The sequence below is a fragment of the Balaenoptera musculus genome, chromosome 3 (assembly GCF_009873245.2).
Source record: "Balaenoptera musculus isolate JJ_BM4_2016_0621 chromosome 3, mBalMus1.pri.v3, whole genome shotgun sequence".
Taxonomy (NCBI): domain Eukaryota; kingdom Metazoa; phylum Chordata; class Mammalia; order Artiodactyla; family Balaenopteridae; genus Balaenoptera; species Balaenoptera musculus.
This window is the reverse complement of record NC_045787.1, coordinates 6,874,825-6,896,116: the sequence shown is the minus strand read 5'-3', so window position 1 is coordinate 6,896,116 and position 21,292 is coordinate 6,874,825.

Below are 21,292 nucleotides of genomic sequence, written 5' to 3'. Positions count from 1 at the left end.
CATATACAAAAATAAACTCAAAATGGAATAAAAACCTAAGTGTAAAACCAGAAACCATAAAACTCCTAGAAGAAAACATAGGCAGAACACTCTTTGACATAAGTCTTAGCAATATTTTTTTGGATCTGTCTCCTAAGGCAAAGGAAACAAAAGCAAAAATAAACAAGTGGGACCTAATTAAATTTAAAAAGCTTTTGCACAGCAAGGGAAACCATCCACAAAAGCAAAAAACAACCTACTGAATGGGAGAAAATATTTGCAAATGATATGACCAATAAGGGGTTAATATCCAAAATACATAAACAGCTCATAAAACTCAATATCAAAGAAAAACAACCCTATTAAAGAATGGGCTGAAGACTTGAATAGACATTTTTCCAAAGAAGACATACAGATGGCCAAAAGGCACATTAAAAGATGCTCGACATCACTAATCATCAGAGAAATGCAAATCAAAACCACAATGAGATATCACCTCACACCTGTCAGAATGTCTACCATCAAAAAGAGCACAAATAACAAATACTGGAGAGGATACGAAGAATAGGAAACCCTTGTACCCTTTTGGTAGGAATGCAAATTAGTGTAGCCACTGTGGAAAACAGTATGCAGGTTCCTCAAAAAAAACTAAAAATAGAACTACCATATGATGCAGCAATTCCACTCCTGTGTATATATGTAAAGAAAATTAAAACACTAATTTGAAAAGATACATGCCTTCAGTGTTCATAGGAGCTCTATTTACAATAGCCAAGATATGAAAGCATCCTCAGTGTCCATCAACGGATGAATGGATAAAGAAGATGTGGCATATGCATTCAATGGAATATTACTCAGCCATAAAAATGTATGAAGTTTTGCCATTTGCAACCACATGAATGGACCCAGAGGGTGTCATGCTTAGTGAAATATGTCAGACAGAGAATAACAAATATTGTATGTTATCACTTACATGGAATCTGAAAAATGAAACAAGTGATTGAATATAACAAAACAGAAACAGACTTACAAACATAGAGAACAAACTACTGTTAACCAGTGGGAGAGGGAAGCGGGTACGGGTGAAACACCAGTAGGGGATTAAGAGGTACAGATGTTTAAAATAAATAAGCTGCAGTGACATATTGTACAGCACAGGAAATATAGCCAATATTTTATAATAACTATAAATGGAGTATAACCTATAAAAATATTGAATCACCAAGTTGTACACCTAAAACTAATATTGTAAATCAACTATACTTACATACATGCATACAAAAAGTCACACAGGTTTTGTAACATGATTGATTTGTACATTCTAGCTGCATTTGGCAAATCTTCAGACACAAAGTGTGTTTGATTTGAAGTGGTCTTTTATAGAAACTAGCTCTAAGTATAGGTATTGTAATTTCTTAATTTCAAGTAGTAAATTTGATCCTTTATCAATATCAAGCTGGATAAGAGGTCAGGTGATATTTCTGAGGTTCAACCTCCTTCTCTGAGAAGGAGGCAACAACAGTCCCTCCCTCCCGGGGCCGCTTTGTCAAAGACAGTGCCATCTGTGAGGTTCTGCTAGAAGGTCTCACGTTCAGAGCAATTTAGTGTGAGTTTTTCTTCCTACTCTCATTACTTGTTGTTACTTTTTAAAAACTCATTCACTTTAAATCCTCAGATCTTCATAATATTATGATAAGGTCTATTCAACTACCAGTGATAGGAACATTAGGGAATTATCAATAGCAAGGAAATTTAATTGAAGAGAAACTCATAAAGAACATGAATTTTTATATTATTGTAACTAATTATTAAATCATATTTAATAATTAATAAACATTGTAAATTAATTATTATAAAATCCATGAAGTTTTATCTTTGAAAATTACAACACATGATATGAAGGAGAATCCCAAATATTTATGCTAGGTAAATAGAATAGTTTCTCAATATGGTATAAGTCAAAGTCTCCCTCAAAGGTTTAAAGAATTAGAAATAAGTGCTGGGCTAGATACATCAAGGGCATTACAAACACTGAAATAGTGTTGGTATTACAAAATTATACCCTTATTGAAATTTCACACAAAAAGTAAAATGGTTGGCCAAAGGCTATGATCAAAGATATCAACATGGGACATAGAATTAATATGAATCTTCCTGATCTAGGAAAATGACCACAGAAGACCCTTTTTAAAAGTCATAAAGAAAGACATTAAAACCAAAACATGCTGGCACAGGGATTCTTGGAAGGCTAATCAAAATTGATAAGCTGCACTATAAATTGTGTCAAATAATGCCACCAAGGATAAATGTAAACCTAAATGTAAAGGTAATTGTAAGCTTAAATAAATTTGTGATTTGAGTAATAATGGCAATATTACAAAGTGCCTTATTCTTGTTTAGCACATTAGGGTCTTACCAAATGCTTTTGAAAAGGTTCTCTCATCTTATATGGTCCTAATTTTCCAGATGAGGAAATTGAGGCCCAGAGAAACCTAGTCACTTATCTGAAACCCCACAACTTGCAAAGCAAAGCCTACATTCCAGCTCTCATGCCAAGGGCTCTTCTCCCCTGAATGCTGTGGCTGATTCGGGAAAATACAGGAACAAGCACTGAGAAATTCGTTTGTCAGAGCAAATATCACACCAAAACAGGCCTGTTAAAAATCCCCAGAAGGTAATTTTTGATTTGCTTTACCTTCAATCTTTTTTTTCTGAAAAGCTTTAGGTGAATTTGCCTCAGACCAACAAGACATGACCTGGCTAAATTTTATAAAGCATAGTTAGTAGAAAAAAACTTTTTGAGATTCATAAGAGTCTTTTGTAAGTCATTATCTGCAAAAAGCCTTACCATGTTCTTTTTGGAGATTTGGATTCTCAGATTAACCTCTGGCCTTCCCAACAATCATTTATTATTTTTAAAATATGCCTGAACAAATAAAAAGCAAAGATATCTTCCATAAGTTGAAAATATTTTAAATATTATGTAGAAGTTTTATTTCAAACATTGGAATCCAACTTCTGACACTGATAATTTTTCAATAGTTATGATTAATTGATGGCATAGGAAGAAATAAACATATCAACATTTTAAGATTTTTTCAAGGTTATTTTAGCAGAATTATTTTTAAAAAGCCTTTCGCCAAAACGTTCTTGCATATACAGTATTTTACTGGAAATGCATTGAATGTCTGCTGAGTTGCAGTAATACTGTCCAGAGCTGACACATGGCAGCTGGAGAACATTCATCATGGCCCACATAGCCTTTGATGGTATCCCAAGGGGAAAGGGGGAAGCCTTGGGAAGGAAGGTGGGAAGAGACTGGAGCCTTTCAAACTCATATTAAAATGCCTTCGAGGGTTAGTGGACTTTTTCCGAGGTGTTTTGATCAGTTTTAATTGATTATTTCAATTGTGCAAGACAGCAACTCAACATCATATATTTGTAGATCTCAAATATACTCCAACATTACATAAGCAATAATAAATGGAATACTATATTGAGTACTCCATGAGAAACATGTTACAAGTAATATCATACATTAGAAACACCATATACCTAGCTAATGGTTACATATCTTTACATTTATTACTTTCATTTTGAAAATTTAGCAATCCATTATTTGGATCTCACATATTATGCCATTATATTAATATATACTTATTAACTCAAAATTCCCATGATATTTTAATGTTTCTTCTCTGAAGATACTGACCAAACTTAGTCTTAGAGGGTTGCCCCACTGTGTGACTTTGTGCATATTCCTTGACCTCTCTGTGATTTTAATTTTTCATCTGGAAACTGAACTTAACCTTGTTGAGTTTTTGTTAATATTGTATAAATTTATACATGTAAAGAACTTAGCACCATGGTTTACAAAGCATAATAAATGCTCAGTGTTAACTATTTTATTATTGTTATTCATTAAACCACCTCTCATTTTCTGTGCTGTACTTACTTGCAAGTGGGAAGACAGAAGTTTGACATACATTGGGATGACGGGGTTGCTGAATGAGCTCTCTTATCCTCTCTGTCATTCAAGGAGCTGACAGCCGAGGTGGTAGGTGTCGCTTCAGACATTTTCCACACCAGCACCCCCAGCGCCCCACACGCATCCACCCCGCTCTTGGGTCTCACATAGAACAGCAGCTCACTAAATGCTGCAACTAATTTAACGAATTTTATTCAGTTATTCAACTGTGGACTCAGTAGGCCACAGGTGTCTCCACAGCACTCTGACCCCATCTAATATTAGAAAAATAATTAAAATTACAATTTTTCTCATCCTGGCTATTGTAAATAGTGCTACAATGAACACTGAGGTGCATGCATCTTTTTGAATTATGGTTTTCTCCAGAAATATGCCCGGGAGTGGGATTGCTGGATCTTATGGTAGCTCTATTTCTAATTTTTAAAGAAACCTCCATACTGTTCTCCATAGTGGCAACCTAGATGTCCGTCAACAGAGGAATGGATAAAGAAGGTGTGGTACATATGTACAATGGAACATTAGCCATAAAAAAGAATGAAATAATGCCGTTTGCAGCAACCTGGATGGACCTAGAGATTCTCATACTGAGTGAAGTAAGTCAGACAGAGATAAATATCATATGATACCATTTATATGTGGAATCTAAAAAAAGGTTACAAATGAATTTATATACAAAACAGAAATAGAGTTAACAGGTGTAGAAAACAAACTTATGGTTACCAGTGGGTAAGGGGGGAGTGATAAATTGGGAGAATGGGATTGACATATACACACTATTATATATAAAATAGGTAACTAATAAGAACCTACTGTATAGCACAGGGAACTCTACTCAATACTCTGCAATGGCCTATATGGGAAAAGAATCTAAAAGAGAATGGAGGGACTTCCCTGGTGGTCCAGTGGTAAAGAATCCACCTTACAATGCAGGGGACACGGGTTTGATCCCTGGTCAGGGAACTAAGATCCCACATGCCGTGGAGCAACTAAGCCTGCACGCCACAACTACTGAGCTTGAGCACCTCAACTAGAGCCCGCGTGCCACAAACTACAGAGCCCACGAGCTTTGGAACCCGCATGCCACAACTAGAGAGCCCACGTGCCCTGGAGCCTGCACACTGCAAATAGAGAAGAGAAAACCCACACACCACAACTAGAGAGAAGCCTGCACACCACAAGAAGCCCGCATGCCGCAGCGAAAGATCCTGCATGCCTCAACGAAGATCCCGCATGCTGCAACTAAGACCCAACGCAGCCATAAATTAATAAATAAATAAATAAATGATAAAGCTTTTAAAAAATAAATAAATAAAAAAGAATGGATATATGTATATGTGTAACTGATTCACTTTTCTGCATACCTGAAACTAACACAACATTGTAAATCAACTATACTCCAATAAAAATTAAAAATAAAATAAAATATAGGCAAAAAAGTACAATGTTTCTAATGTTAACAGAAACATCAATTTGTTTTACTCCAGTTAACTATGATCCACAGCAAATGTGATAAAATGAATCATCCAAACCAAAAGCTGAAAAAAAGCCTTTTAGAGCCTTACTGAGAACGACAGACAACTGTTGGTGGCTTCATGTAACTGAGAATCCAGGAGAAAGGATTCTTGGAGATGCCCCTGGTACCCAGATGCACCTGAGAAGGGATGCCTACTCCATTCCCTCTCTGGTCCCTCTCTGCATCCAATGTGCAGGGTGTGCACTGCATAATTTTAAGGGGCTGTCCACAATCGTGTAGATGTTACTAGCACCCCTTTGGTGGCTGCACAAGAAAACTCAGTGAGTTCTTCAAAGCCTCAGAAGCATGCAGAGTGCCAGCCTTCGTTGTGAACTGCATTCTGCATCATGAATGCTCTGCCCTTGTTGAGAAGGGCAAGCTGGCATTTTAGCTTGAGCTTCCCTTAGAGAGCCTGAGACAAGGGCTGAGATCACATAGTTTATTTGGGAGATGATTGCACAGCATCAGGTGGGAAGGATGAGGGGATGAAGCAGGGAAGAAGGAGATATCCTATCAGGAGATGTCTGCTGTGGCTGTGAAACTCCATCCTCCAGGACTGCTGACAGGGATGCAGAAGCTTCCTAGAAGTGTCCTTTCATGGGATCCAGGTTGGTTGAGATGTGTCCTGAGATGAACTCCTGATGCTGCAGAGAGGTTCTGGGGAGGAGAACAACCAGAGGTAAGGCATGTGCTTGAGATGGACAATGCAGCCCACATCTGAATCTGCAGGGATTGTCCTCCTTGACTGCAGCTGAAATCCCAGGTGATGGAGGGGATGTGGTATCCTGCATTAGGCATTTTTATTTGTACGGCCACTATCCAACCTACAGGTCGTCTTGGTCAGTGAGACCTGAGGCACTCCTAGCATGTGCCCTTGCTCCTAGAAGATGCAAGGGAGGGCTCCTTTCTTCTTCTGGATGCTGGCGTGTAGAGGATGTGATGCTACAACCACTACAGCCCATGTACTGCTGTCAGGGTAGGGACACAGGCTCTGGGAGGAGGGGCAGCAGGAGCAAAACAGAAAGCAGAGCTGAGCCCTTCTGCCCGGGAGCCACCCAGGCATGTGACACGTGACAGGAAAAGTCCACTGGGGTTTAAGCCATTTTGAGCCCACATCATCCTATCTGCTATGCACCTTCCCTCCCCTCATCACCTTGCTCCTCAGAAGCCCCTGAAACCCCAGATCCCCAAGGCTAGAGGAAGCAGGTGGGAAACCCTCGCCAGCTTTGTTCTTCCCTTTCCTTCCCTTCTATTATGAGATACATAGTTTGGGGAAACTCACTCACATGCTGATTAGCAGAAATATTCTTCCTTATTGATTGCTTTATACTCTCATATGGTATCTGGTGGAGATGATCTAAGGGTTTTTATGAGACAGGTTACCACCCAAGCAACAAATGATACTGGCCTTCATCAAAAAGGTCACAGAACAAACCCTGTAATTGCACAGTCATTTCTAAATGTGTTCACTTATATTTCCAAATATTTCTCTGCAAAGGAAAGGATCTATGATTATCCTAGATTAAACATGATAATCCATCTTCATAAGAATGGAAATGTGAAATCTGCTTTCAGGTTTCTGAAACATCATGGTGAAGAGCTTGTAAATATGAAAGATTGTCATAGTGAAAATGTCAAATTTTATTAAAGGGAGTTTGAGTGTCTTGAGAAAGAGATAATATCAGTACACATGATCATGTGGTATAGCAGATGGCCACAAAACTATACATTTTCTAAAATTTAGCATCAGCGGTTCTGCAATCAAGTACAAAAATGATGCATGACACAGAAGGGAAAAAAGAAAATGATACATTATAGGAATTAATCCTTCAAAATTCTGCTTCTAGGACATATGAATAATCATCTACAATCTCTAGAAATTATAATCCAAAACTAAGAAACGGAGAATTTTACAAAAATCTTTGTTTATAGTATTGGGAAACTGTAGTATATTTCACTGGCTTAAAAAAAAAGGATATATTTTATTTTTATATCTTCCTAGAATAGTCTTTGCAAAGTTAACTGCAGAGACTTTCAAATATAACAGAGGTTTTCTGTTGTAAAAATGAAATGTGTGTATATGTCTATGTAATAAATAACCATGATAAATTATTCCCTGATGACAACAACAAAAATCCCCCAAATTTACTTAAGGAAACAACACAAGCAGTATTCTCAGTCATAAGAGTTTCAGCTAAATGACCATGAGTTTGACATTTTGTTTTATAGGATGAAGTGAGATTAAGCAACATGCATAACAAACAGTCCCTGGTTTTTTTTGTTGTTGTTGTTGTTTTTTAAAGTATTTGTTTATTTATTTATTTATGGCTGTGTTGGGTCTTCGTTTCTGTGCGAGGGCTTTCTCTAGTTGCGGCGAGCGGGGGCCACTCTTCCTCGCGGTGCGCGGGCCTCTCACTATCGCGGCCTCTCTTGTTGCGGAGCACAGGCTCCAGACGCGCAGTCTCAGTAATTGTGGCTCACGGGCCCAGCTGCTCTGCGGCACGTGGGATCTTCCCAGACCAGGGCTCGAACCCGTGTCCCCTGCATTGGCAGGCAGATTCTCAACCACTGCACCATCAGGGAAGCCCCAGTCCCTGTTTTTAAAGATGCCAGATTTTTAACCATTATAAAATGAGTAATTAAATTCACTCTCCTAAAATTAAAACCTTGATTGAAATTAAATGAATCAGAGAATGCTCTTTCCCAAACACACTTACCTGTCAATGTCAGAACTTTATTGTGACACTTCTGAGAGTTTGAACTAATTATGGATTACCCAGGGAATATTTGATGAGCCCTTTTGTTGATTTCATGTCCCCTCCAAATTAGGCACTACTTTTTGGACAATATCTGACGTTCACCTTGTTCACTTCTGAATGGGCCAGGTACTTGCCACTATGATTAGAAAAGCAAGTTCTCCTGGAGCAGTGTTTCTAATTCATATATTCTTTTAAAGTATTAATTGATTTATTCTTTTGTTATTATTGCCTTTCTCTGCTTAGTTTTCTTTTAATTTAATCTTTTCTTTCTAACTTTTTTAAGGAGAAAAATAAATCATCCACTTGAGACTTTTCTTCTTTTCTAATATCAGAATTTTTGGCAATAAATTTCACTCTAAACACTGCTTTAGGTACATTACACAAATTTTAATGTGTTGTGACTTTTTCTTTATCCCAAGCGTTATTGATAAGCATGCTGATTAATGTACAAATATTTTTTCCAGATCTCTTTCAGTTATTGAACTCTTTTAATAATTAATAATCCAATAAATTAAAATTATTAATTTTTAATTAATCAGTTATACAACTTTGTATTATTTTTACTCTCGTAAAATTATTTAGACCTGCTTTGTAGTCCAGAATATGGTCCATAAGGTCCATGGCATTTGAAAAGAATGTGTATTCTGCTGTTCTTGGTTGGAATTTTCTACAAATGTCATTGAGATCAAGTTGGTTGATAGCGTTGCTCATGTCCTTACATCTTTACTGATTTTCTACTTGTTCTATCAATTACTGAGAAAGAAATGTTGAACACTTCTGTGATTGTGAGTTTGTCCATTTCTCTTTTCAGTTCAATCTGTGCTTGCTTCTTGTAACTCAAAGCTCTGCTATGAAATATATACACATTTATCATTGTTATATCTTCTTATTGAAGTGATCCCCTCTAGCCTAGATAATGTCTCTTTCAATTCTCAGAATTCTTGTTCTAAAAGCTACACTGATATTAATGTAGCCATCTGTCTTTTGATGAGTGTTTGCTTGGTATATATTTCTCATTCATGTACTTGTAACCTATTTTTGTCATATTTACAGTGCATCTCCTATAGAAAGCATATAGTTGTGTCTTGAGTTTCATCTAATAGGAAAATATCTGTCTTAACGTGTTAGATCACTAACATTTACTGTAACTTTGATATAGTTGGGTTTAAATCTACCTTATCGATATTTGTTTTCTATTTTATTTGTATGTCCTTTTCCCCCCCTATTTTTCTCTTTTCCTGACTCTGGATTCTTTTATAATGCTTGCATTATCATTTATAATTCCATTTTATCATCATTACAGGTATTTTAGCTAACTCTTAATTTTATTTTTTAATGATTTCTTCAGGTTTTACAGTGTACATTTTTAACTGATTACAATCTACTTTCAAATAACACTACACTATTTCACCAATGGTTTTAAAACCTTACAACAGAATGTTTCCATTTTTCCCCTTCCATTCTTTGTGTAATTATGTCCATGTAGTTTACTTATGCATGTGTTATAAATCCCCATTTAAAATATTACTATTTTTGCTTCAAATAATGATCTTTTAGAAATATTTAAAGATGAGAAAAAAATGTTGTCTACATTTATCCCTAAATTCACCATTTTCAGTGTTCTGTATTCCTTTGTATAGATCCAAATTTCTATCTTGTACCATTTCTTTCTTCCTGAAAAGTTTCCTTTAATATTTCTTACAGTGAAATTCTTCTGATGACAAATCCTCTCAGCTTTTTATTTGCTTAAAATGTTATTTTCTGTTTGTTCACCTTTTAAAAAAATTTTATTGGAGTATAGTTGTGTTAGCTGTGTTAGTTTTGTTAGTTTTAGGTGTACAGCAAAGTGAATCAGTTATACATATACATATATCCACTCTTTTTTAGATTCTTTTCCCATATAGGCCATTACAGAGTACTAAGTAGAGTTCCCTGTGCTCTACAGTAGGTCCTTATTAGTTATCTATTTTATATATACAGTAGTGTGTATATGTCAATCCCAATCTCCCAATTTATCCCTCCCCTCCCCAGCCCGCTTTTCCCCCAGTAACCATAAGTTTGTTTTCTACATCTGTGACTCTATTTCTGTTTTGTAAATAAGTCATTTGTACCATTTTTTTGATTACACATATAAACGATATCATACGATATTTATCTTTCTCTGTCTGCCTTACTTCACTCAGTATGAGAATCTCTAGGTCCATCCATGTTGCTGCAAATGGCATTATTTCATTCTTATTTTATGGTGGAGTAATATTCCATTGTATATATGTACCACATCTTCTTTATCCATTCCTCTGTTGATGGACATTTAGGTTGCTTCCATGTCCTGGCTATTGTAAATAGTGCTGCAATGAACATTGGGGTGCATGTATCTTTTCAAACGATGGTCTTCTCCAGATATATGCCCAGGAGTGGGATTGCAGGATCATATGGTAGCTCTATTTTTAGTTTTTTAAGGAACCTCATACTGTTTTCCATAGTGGCTGTACCAATTTACATTTCCAGCAACAGTGTAAGAAGTTTCCCTTTTCTCCACACCCTCTCCAGCATTTATTGTTTGTAGATTTTTTGATGATGGCCATTCTGACTGGTGTGAGTTGATACCTCGTAATTTTGATATGCATTTCTCTAATAATTAGTGATGTTGAGCATCTTTTCATGTGCTTTTTGGACATCTTTTTTGGGTCTTTTTGCCTTCAATTTTGAAAGGTGTTTTTGTCAGTAAATAATTCTAGGTGGACAGTACTTCTTTCAATTCTTTACAAATGACTCTGTTTACATATCTTACGACAAAAAAATTCTTCTGTAGTTCTTATCTTTTTTATGAATTTTTTCCCCTTTGGTTGCTTTTAAGATTGTCTCTTTCTATTTAGTTTTTGGCAATTTGGTAATGATTTGCTTGATGTGGTTTTTCTTCTTGATAATTCTTGAGCTTCTTGGATCATTGGATTTATAATTTTCATTTTCTGAAAAATTTTAGCTATTATTTCTTCAAATGTTTTCCTTTCTTGTCCTCCCCTCTCCTCTATTTCTGCTATTGCAGTTCCATGAACCTGTAGATTGTCCCACGTTGTCTCATAACTCATTGATGCTCCGTTCATTTTCTTGAATTATTTTCTCTCTGTGCTTCCTTTTGATTGATTTCTATAGTAACGTGTTTAAATTCATTAATCTTATTCCTATACTATCTAATTTGTTGTTAATTCTATCCAGTTTGTTTTTAATTTTAGATATTGTATTGTTCAAGTTAAAAGTTTCTTTTGAATATTTTGTATAGTCTTAAATTCTGTCCTTTTTGTTCTCATTTCTTCCTCTTAAATATATTAAGTACATTTATAATAACTCTTGTAATAGCCTCCATCTTCTCCATCACTTCTGTGTTTTTCTTCCCTGTTGCTTTTTCCTGATTATTGATCATATTTCCTCCTTCTTTACCTACAAGTACACTTTTATTGGATGCCTGCCATTGTGAATTTTACCTTTTATGTGTACTAGACGATTTTTTGTTATATTAAACAGTATTGAGTTTTATTCTGAAGATGATGTGAAGCCAGTCTACAGTTCCCTGGAGAACAGTTGTTTATTAGCTTAAGTAAGATGCCTTTTACAGTTGATAATACAGTGCAGATATAATACTAGTAAATAGTAGTAATATAATACATTTTATTTCCACCATGTGCTAGGTACTATATTTGGATTTTGTTTGTTTGTTTTTGATAGTTAATCCTTATTATGGACTGAATGTTTATGTCCCCTGAAAATTCATTTGTTGAAATCCTAAGCTCCAAGATGATAGTATTTGGAGGTGGGGCATTTGGGAGGTGATAGGTGAGAAGCTCTGCCCTCATGAATGGGATTAGTGTTCTTATAAAAGAGACCTGAGAGCTCTCTGCTCTCTACCATGTGAGGGCACAAGAGAAGACAGATACCTACAATCCAGAAAGCAGGTTCTTACCAGACCCTGAATCTGCTGGTGACTTGCTCTTGGACTTTACAGCTTCCAGAGCTGTATGATGTAATGTTTGTTGTTTAAGCCACCCAGCCTATGGTATTTTTGCTATCATAGCCAGAGCAGACTAAGACAGTCCTCATAGAAACATGTGACCCCATTTTGGCAGACTAGGAAACAGAGGTTCAGCAAGCAAGGAACGTCTCATCACACAGTGTCTTAGTCAGTTTGGGCCGCTATAACAGAATACCACAGACTGTGTGGCTTATAAACAACAGAAGTTTCTCACAGTTCTGGAGGCTGAAAGTCTGAGAGCCCTCTTCCAGGTTGCAAACTGCTGACTTCTTGCTGTGTGCTCACATGGTGGAGAGCAAAAAGAGGACACAAGCTTTCTTGTGACTCTTATGAGGGCATTAACCCCATCATGGGGTTCCAACTTCATGGCCTCAGACAATCATAATTACCTCCCAAAGGCCCCGCCTTCTAATATTACTACATTGGGGAATAGAATTTCAACATATGAATTTGGGGCATGGGGGACGCAAACATTCAGCCCGTAACACACAGTTGGTGAGGAGAAGTGGGGGGATTGTCTTCCATGGCCTTCTCACTTGCTCACCTCCCCAGCTCAGGCTATATGAAGTATGTGCACTTGGGGCTTTCAAAAACTAGGAACAGGAAGTACACAGAAGTGAGGCCTGCCAGGTTCCTGCCCTCTGATGCTTAGTAAGCTTGACAGTTGAACACTACTTCCTTTTGTCATTCCTGGAAGATGGTGTGGCAACACTGGTCTTCAGTGCAGAGTCAACACACACAAGGTCTTGGATACAGACAAGAACGTCACAAATACTGAAGAGACGGGAGGATGAGTTTTTTGTCTGGTGTAAACCAGAGGTGAGAAAAGTACTCTTCATATTCCAAAAGCGATTTGTTTCCCCTTTGCAAAAGCAGTAATTCAAGTCTGAGTCCTAAGTGGGCTCTCATTTCCTCTGAGAATCTGCCTCTTTTTGAAGACACCGCTTTATCACAATTACTGCTCCTGGATAATAATAATGCATCAGACAAATCAGGCTTATGTGAAATGAGACAGAGTAGCTCTCACAAGCCCCACGTGTGTTTTTCTGCAACAACTGAGCTCTTTCTATTACTACTTGGTGACGGGCACGACACTGAAGCGGGAGCGCTAGACCAGCCACGGATGCTCAGCCATGGCCACACAGCGGAGGTATCAAAGGGCTTCTCACATGCAGCCAAGGTGTGCTTATTTAGACGCCCCCAGTCATTCTAACCTGTAGTCCAGGTTGGCCGTTGTATAATCCAAGCAGCATCAACACTCAGGAAATTTTTATGACTAACTTATCTAGCTTTGAAAACAGAGAAATCTTAAATAGGCCTGCAGTTTACAGAATTCCAGGTCTCCCACATTTCTTGTCTACTGTGGTAGTTGGTCACTTACAAACAGCTATGTCTTTTCTTTTTTCCTGAGCTGCTGCCGTGTTCATCCTTCACTAGCGTCAACATTCTTCCGTTACCTCTGATGGGAGACAGATATGCATACTGTTGGTCTCAAAGTCTGGCATGTAAAGAGAGAGCTGAAGTAAATTTGTTCTGTAAGGTTTTTTTTTTTTGGAGCATAACTTTCTGAGAACAGACGTGTAATAGCAAATTCAAGAGACCGTTTAACAAATGTAACTTCAAGCTCTTTAATTGATTACTTCTGGCTGGTAGAATTAACTTCATTTCCAAAAAACTGACAGATGGACTTTTTTGATTTACGATCTGCATATGCCAAGACCCAAGAGAAACTTTTAAATCCCCAGGAGCTAAAATCTTACATATTGATGTGTAAGACAATGGATCAATGGAATTCAAAGTAAGTTCATTCTTGAGCTGCACGCCTGCATCTCACTGAGCAAGGTTCACCATCCCAAGGACCTGTTCAACATCTTTTAGTGATTAAATCTCTGGCATAAACTGCCTGCTAAAGACGTGGCCTGAAACAACTCATAAGTATATAGCAACATAGAGATTTGAGGAAATTAAAATCCTGCTCCTTTCAAAATGTACTTGTAATCAGTATATCTAACTGTTTAAAGTCAGAACACCTTTGTCATGCCAGCTCCAAGTAACCTCATTTCAGGAATAAAGACCAAAAAATGAGAAGAATATAGCAATTCCTGAAATAGATTAGTTGTCATACATTAGAAATGAAAAACTTATCAATTTATAAGTAACCCACCATTGAAACTTATATCATCAAAAAGTTCACATTTGTTTTGTTAAAAAGAGATGTTGTGTACTGTTTGGAAATCAGACAGAGAGAATGAATGATTTTGATTCATCTATTGAAAATAATTATTTATTATCATAATTATTTATCAATTCTATAAATATGTTTTTCCAGGAGGTAATGGTGCAGAAAGACTCAGTCAATAGTATTCCTTTACTGCCTGAGTACAATATACTCATCAGGGGGTAGATAGGACGAGTTCAGACTCAAGTACTTGGGATACAAGCAGTGTATGTTTTACATCCTTCAACTGGGACTGTATTAGTTCAGGGTACATTCATCTGCAGGTAACAGAAGGCCCAACCGGCAGTGGCTTAAACCATAAGAACATACACTGTTTATTTCATGAGAAGCCTAGGGGTTCCAGGTTGGCTCAGCAGCCCCAAGATGGCGGGACCTGAGTCAGAATCCCTGTAATTCACCTGCTTCTCTCTCATGGTTGTGACGTGGCTTTTACAATTCCAGGTGTCATGTCCTTACATAACAACATGCCAGGCAAGAAAGCAGTTGTGCCAGGGCAGTGAGAGAGCTTCTCTATTTTATAGAGAAAGAAACGTCTTTCCCACACGCCCCTAGTGGACTGCTCCCTCACATTCCGTGTGGCTGGGCCTCAGGGTCTCCTGGCAGCAGGGTGATGAGGATGCGGATGCCTGGCTCTCGGCTGCTGTGGTTGGAGAGGGGACGGAAGGAAGGGACCGGGAACGGCTGGTGGGGAGCTGTTCCCACAGTGATACAGTCATGCCAGGGGGACTCTTAAAAGGAAATCATTTCTTGAGAATAGCAAGGCACACCACTCTGCTTGGATGAAAACGGTAACTGGAATTCCTGAACTGTTAAATTAAACATGCATAACTGATTTCCTCTTTCTGCAGCTGCTCTGCCTCCGATAATTCATCTCTCCTTTTATCTGTAACTCAAGATCCATCAACCTCAGAGTATAAAATCCTTCTTATTATTTTATTTGTCCCTTGTTTGCTGGTCTCTCCTTGCCTGTTTCCATTCCTTGCTTTGCTGGGACTTTTTGATTTATCCTATCGCTGGAGGTCTCTGTGAGAAAGCAGTGGATATTTATTCACATGCATATTTCAGACCCTGTGGGCAAGGTTGCCCTGTCCCACGGCTTTAGGAGAGCCATTCATTTCCTGGGCTGTGCACAGTCTGTGTGGCTGGACATAGCAGCACTGAATTTGGGCAACAGAGGAGTGGCTTCATTTGAGAAGATACAATTTTAAATTCCTCTTTCAAAAACACAGTTATTTTCAGCGGCATCCCCCATTGCCACGATAAGGACTTGCCTTAAGTCCTTATTACATCTCCCTCGAGCAGTGCAGTGGTCTCCTAACAGATCTCCCTGTCACAAATCCTGCCCTCTTTGTTCCACCCTTCAAAGACCTTTAAAAATAACCTTGAACCACTGCTCATCATATCCCTTTAGTGGCTTCCCATTGTATACAAAATGGTATCTAAATTTATTTGTGTGACCCTCAGGTTGTTTTTCTGATTCTGGCCCAATCAGTGCTTCAGCCCCATAGCCATCTGCTTCCGGCCAAGCTGGTCTTCTTCCCATTCCCTTCCTGTCACCTGCAGTTTCTCATCTCTCTTTCTTTACTTATCTCACTCCTGTTACTGGAATAATGTCCTGCTCACTGGTCAGCAGAAATCTTTCCCATCTCTGGTGAATAGCAGTCCTGTCCTCTTGGCCAGCATGTACCCTCGATTCTTTAGGGAGCAGCACCCCAATTTTTCTTTGGAAATTCGACAGCTACAGTTGTGTGCAGTTTGGGTGACTATCAGTCAAGGTGAGATGCCCCTTGCCAAAGGTGGGACCCAAGGCGAGTCCACCACTCAATGTCCTTGAGGCACAGACCCTAGTCACCCGTAGAGCTAATGTGCCTGGTGGTGGTGCCCTGAGGAAATACTGCTCTGTTCTCCGTGCCTGGCTGAGCACTCAGCCTGCCCAGGGGCTCCCAGGTCTTTCAGGAACAGGGCTGCTCCACTTGCACCTTCTCGATTGCTCAAATCCTTCCTGGACACCACTTCCTGCTTCGTTTAGTTTCTTGGCCAGAGTGGGATTGTGTCACTTGCAGTCTGAATCCTCAGTGATACCCCATCTGAAGCCTCTGCTGGGTGTCATCTCAGAGATGGCTCCTCCCTCCCAGGCTTCCCCCTCAGTGTGTGGCCTGTTGTTTTTACTGTACTCATTGGCCACTCATTGGCCCCTCCTGTCTTGACTGCAACCCTACTCTCTTCTGGGACCCAGCGCCTGTCACAGTAGACCCACCAAGTAGCAATGGCCGTTTCCTACCCCGGTTCTTCCCCTGCTTTTACAAGTCCTTCCCTCTTCCTGCAAGTAGCTCTGACCCAGGGCTCCACGCTGTGTTAGGAAGTTCCTCCTGCATCTCCCCGGGCTGTTCCACTCCCCTAGACACACACACACGCACACACTGGACACACACTATCCAGTGTGCAGGTCAGGCATAATTAGTCTTGTCTATACTTCTCCATGGTGGTGCTCTTGTTCTTTCGGTGAGTCTCTAGGCAAACCAGGTTGTTTACAGTCCCCTCAGGAAATAAAGGAAATAATTTCCACAGGATACAAGTGCTTGAACAGGGGATGTATATACATATCCCTTCACTCAGTAAGCTTGCAGGTTAGTGGCACCCAAGTGAAGTATAGCTTGAAAGACAAATCCTGTTACAGACACATGAGCCCAGTGCTGAAGGACCACAGAGGAGGGTGTGACTGAAAGAGAAGTGGTGAGGTGTGGTGGGCAAGGCACTGGCTTTGTGACAGTGCATGACATTTGCAACCTCTTCATGACTCCATTGCATGTGCTGGCAATGGGGTTGATGACAGACCTATCTTATGAGGAAGCCGTGAGAAGAGAATTAACGTATGCATCGTTCTTAGAACTGCATCTGGCATGTAGTAAATGCTAACTAAAGAAAGGAAATATGAGCTGAGTCGTGAAGAATGAATTAGCTTTTTTTTTTTTTTTTTTTTTTAGGCAGAGCAGGAAGACTAGAAAATTCCAGAAAGAAATAATGGTCTGACAAAAATGGGATGCACAAAGGCTGTGGTATTTGGGGTCGAATAATGACAAGTCCACTGTGGTTGAAGGTTTGTGGGTGTGGCTGAAATTGCTTGCTGTCCCACTTATTCCATAGTAACAGAAGTCCCAGAATAACAACCAGCCTCCCTTTCTGATGAGGCTTTTACTGAGCTCTGAATATTGGAGTGTTGTATACCGGTTTTTTGAAGTTTCCTTAAAAGACAGCTGACCTGAGTCTGTTACCCTTTCTTTGTCCCTTCCTCCATCCTTCTGCCTGGAATGCAGATGTAAAGGCTGGAGCTGTAGCCATCACCTTGGACCATGAGTTGTAGCAGAGCAGTGAGTGAGAAGGAGCATGGCTCTCCAAGCATTTCATGAAACAGCATCACACTTCCATCCCTGCATTGCCTGCCTGTGGATTTTCTTACGAGCAAGAATCAGCTTCCTCATTTTAGTCACTATTCTTGTGAGAAATCTAATCATGGAGGTGATAGGATAGGATGGTAGGGCATGATGCAGATTGGAAGCGAATTGTGAGGGTCAAGGTATTTGTGGGCCAACAAAGGAGTTTAGATCTCAGTGGATCAGCAACTGAAGTTTTCCCGCAAAGGTGGAGCACAGTTTGATTTTGACTGAAGGTGGCTTTGCCACATGTAGGAAGAGCGCCCAGACAGGGAGGCACTGGTGGCAATAGACTAAGGTGGTAGCACAGTGAGAGGAGTGAGGCCTGCAGCCAGGCCACATTCCAGAACGGTCCCTGAGTGGACTCGGGGGGGTTGGTTCCTTAGAAGTAAAGAAAAAAGGGGTAGAATACAAAGGCAGCATCCCTGTTGAAGCCCCTGGTGATGCCGTTACTGACTGTGGGAGAGTCCAGGAAAAGGGCACACAGGGAGGACAGGTGTGGGGCACAGGGCTTCCTGTGATGCTTCTCTCTAGCACCCTCCGTCTGCCTAGGCAAATGTGCAGCCCATCAAAAGCCCTGACTGCCCTCCCTGGGTGATTGCACAGCTGCCCTGACTCTGCTTTCGGGACCAAATCCTGTGCCCTGACCAGTGTGGGCTTCATGCTAAGGATGCCCAGCCCCCAGCAGCATGAGCCAGGAGGGAGGGGGGATCTGGAAGGAGGCAGTGCTGGACCAAGAGGTGCCAGAGTGAGGAAAGGCAGGAATGAAAGTGGCCGGCTGCAGGGCACCCAAAGGGCACTGTTCAGAGGAGGTGCAGCAGCTGACTGCTCCAGGAAGGGCCGAGGGGTAGGCGGTCCAAGCTTCTTCTGGATTGGAGTTCAACCGCAGCACAGGTTTGGAATCCAAGTATATCTGGGGGTCGTCAGGGAGGTCTCACTTGCATTTTCAAACAAATCCTCTGCAGTAACCATTGGGAGTCTGAGGTTTACAAAAAGATTTTAATAAATCATACTTTTTAAAAAATTAGCATACGTACTTGTGAACTTGTTAAGAAGGAAGCATTGCGCAGGAACAGAAATGCCACATCAGTGGGGAAGAAATATAATTGTCTATGTTTTACCGATTCCTACCTCTTCACAGCATATGTAAGGTGAGACCGGACTCCTGGACTTTTTCTCATCAATTTTTGATTTGTGTCCCATATATCATCCTTTGTTCTTTTCATGAGTTCATAAGAAAGCATATAAAACCATGCTTCCTTAGGCACAATTTCTTCCAACAAGGTGGTTGGGGACAGTTTTAATAAAACATTCATTCAGGTCAGTGAGCTGCTCCTGACGCAGTCAGCAGGTCTGGGAACGGATGTTAAAGACCTTAAGGAAGGACTTACCTTTGTGTTGAAATTCTGGAAAAGTCTTTAAAGACTTATCAGGCTCAGTTCTAAAATCGTGCAGGAAAATAAATACCTACTTTTTTCTTGCCAATATTGCCCAACAGAAAATAAGCTTTCTATCCTGATACTCAGGAAGTTCTTCCTGAAATAACACTTTGATTAAAGCTCAGGTCCTCTTACTTGGACCAGACCTCAATGTCGGCTTAAATCACTTAAACAGATCGTCCCTAGATCTGATCCCATTTTCAACATTTTCATGCCCTTTGTCTCTGTCACTAAAGGCGACAGCTCATAAGACGCCAGAGGGATGGGGAAAAATTATTCTAAGGTAACAATAGAGCTGTAATTTATTGAGTCACTAACAAATCTCAGGTGCCCTATAGGGGACTACCCATTAATTTTCTTTTATTTTCTCAACAGTTCTGCAAAGTAGATATTGTTAGACCCATTGTTAAGAATAGGACTTGGATACGGAGAACGTGGACTTGCCAGAGATACGCAGCCAGGGCCGGCTGAGCCAGGCTGCACGTCAGCTTCTCGCGGCATCTGCTCTTGGGTCCCCACTATATGATCCTACCTCGAACCTCTGTGTGCTCTGGGGGTAAACGATGAGGAGCTGGTGGGGGGCAGGAAGGCGGGGAGTGTTTCATGAGATTCTGCTGTGTCCTTGTTATTTTTTAATCATTTATAACTAAACATTCTATTAAATATTCCCTCTCCATTTGATGGTTGGTTCCATGAAGGCAGAAGATTGCGTACGCCTTTCTACTATTGTATTCCCAACACATAGCGGAATACCTGGCCCTTAATAGGTGCTCAGTAAATGTGGATATCTCTTTCAGGAAGAGTACTTTTGAGTGGAACCTCTATCATAAAAGACACCAAGCTGGCTGGCTTTTCTGTCTTGCATTGGCTTACATTCACTTCCCATAATTCACCAGCAAAGGGTCCTGCTGTCTTCACCACCCCAGAGCCCTTCCCTCCCATCTCTGCTTCAGTCCTGTGCATCTCACTGTGAGGCATTTTCTTGTCCTGTGGAGGACCTCCTCCATCCATGGTTTGTCTCACAGCTGCTCCCAAACTGTTCACGTTGCTGCTGCTCTTTGGTTATCGGTTCTGTGTTCCATATCCAACCCTATTTACCTGAAGGCCACCAGCTTCTTTACAATGAATGAGAAGCTAAGGACATGCAACCAGTGGTGTGCTTGTAAACCACGCTCTCTGGAAAAAAAAAAAAAAAATAGAAAAAGCAAGAGATAGAAAGAGTTGATTTTTACTGTTTTCCTGTTTCTGTTGTGTAAATACTCCCATTATACTCAGCCTCAGGCCACCAACATGACATCACCGACCCCAGTTTGCACACAAAGAAACGCATGCAGTTGGCTCTTGGGCTGCCATGTGGGACATCTTCATCACGCTACTGCATGCGACCCCGTGATCACAGCCTCCCTCATATGATCCTGAAATTTCCAAAGAAGCCTCCTTGGATGGACGCGGTCGCCAGCAATGCAGCCACACCACACAGGGAGTGTCGATTCCATCTCACTGGGAAGGGAGAGTTACATTGCCACAGATGAAAAAAATCTAAAGTCTATTTGCTAAAAATGCCTTTCCCCCTAACCTTTCCCAGGGGCCCCTCATCTGTGCTGTGTGCCTCTTCACAGTGTACCCCCACTCCTTTCTCTACAGGGTTGTCCTCTCTGAGTGCTTCTTATTTAAGCCTCCTCACGGGAAACTTCCACAACTTCCAGGAAACGGCACCCACCACATGATCCTCTCCCCTGTAACTCCCTACTCACTCCCACCCCCAGCCCCTCGTCAGAGGGATTCCCTCATCTAGAATAACAGCCCACAGGTACAGCCGGACCATTCAAGCCACTCTCACAATCCCAGGACGGTGCACACCAGGTCCTGACGAGCTCTCCCACCCACAGAGTGGCAGATATGCCTTCTCATTTTGCT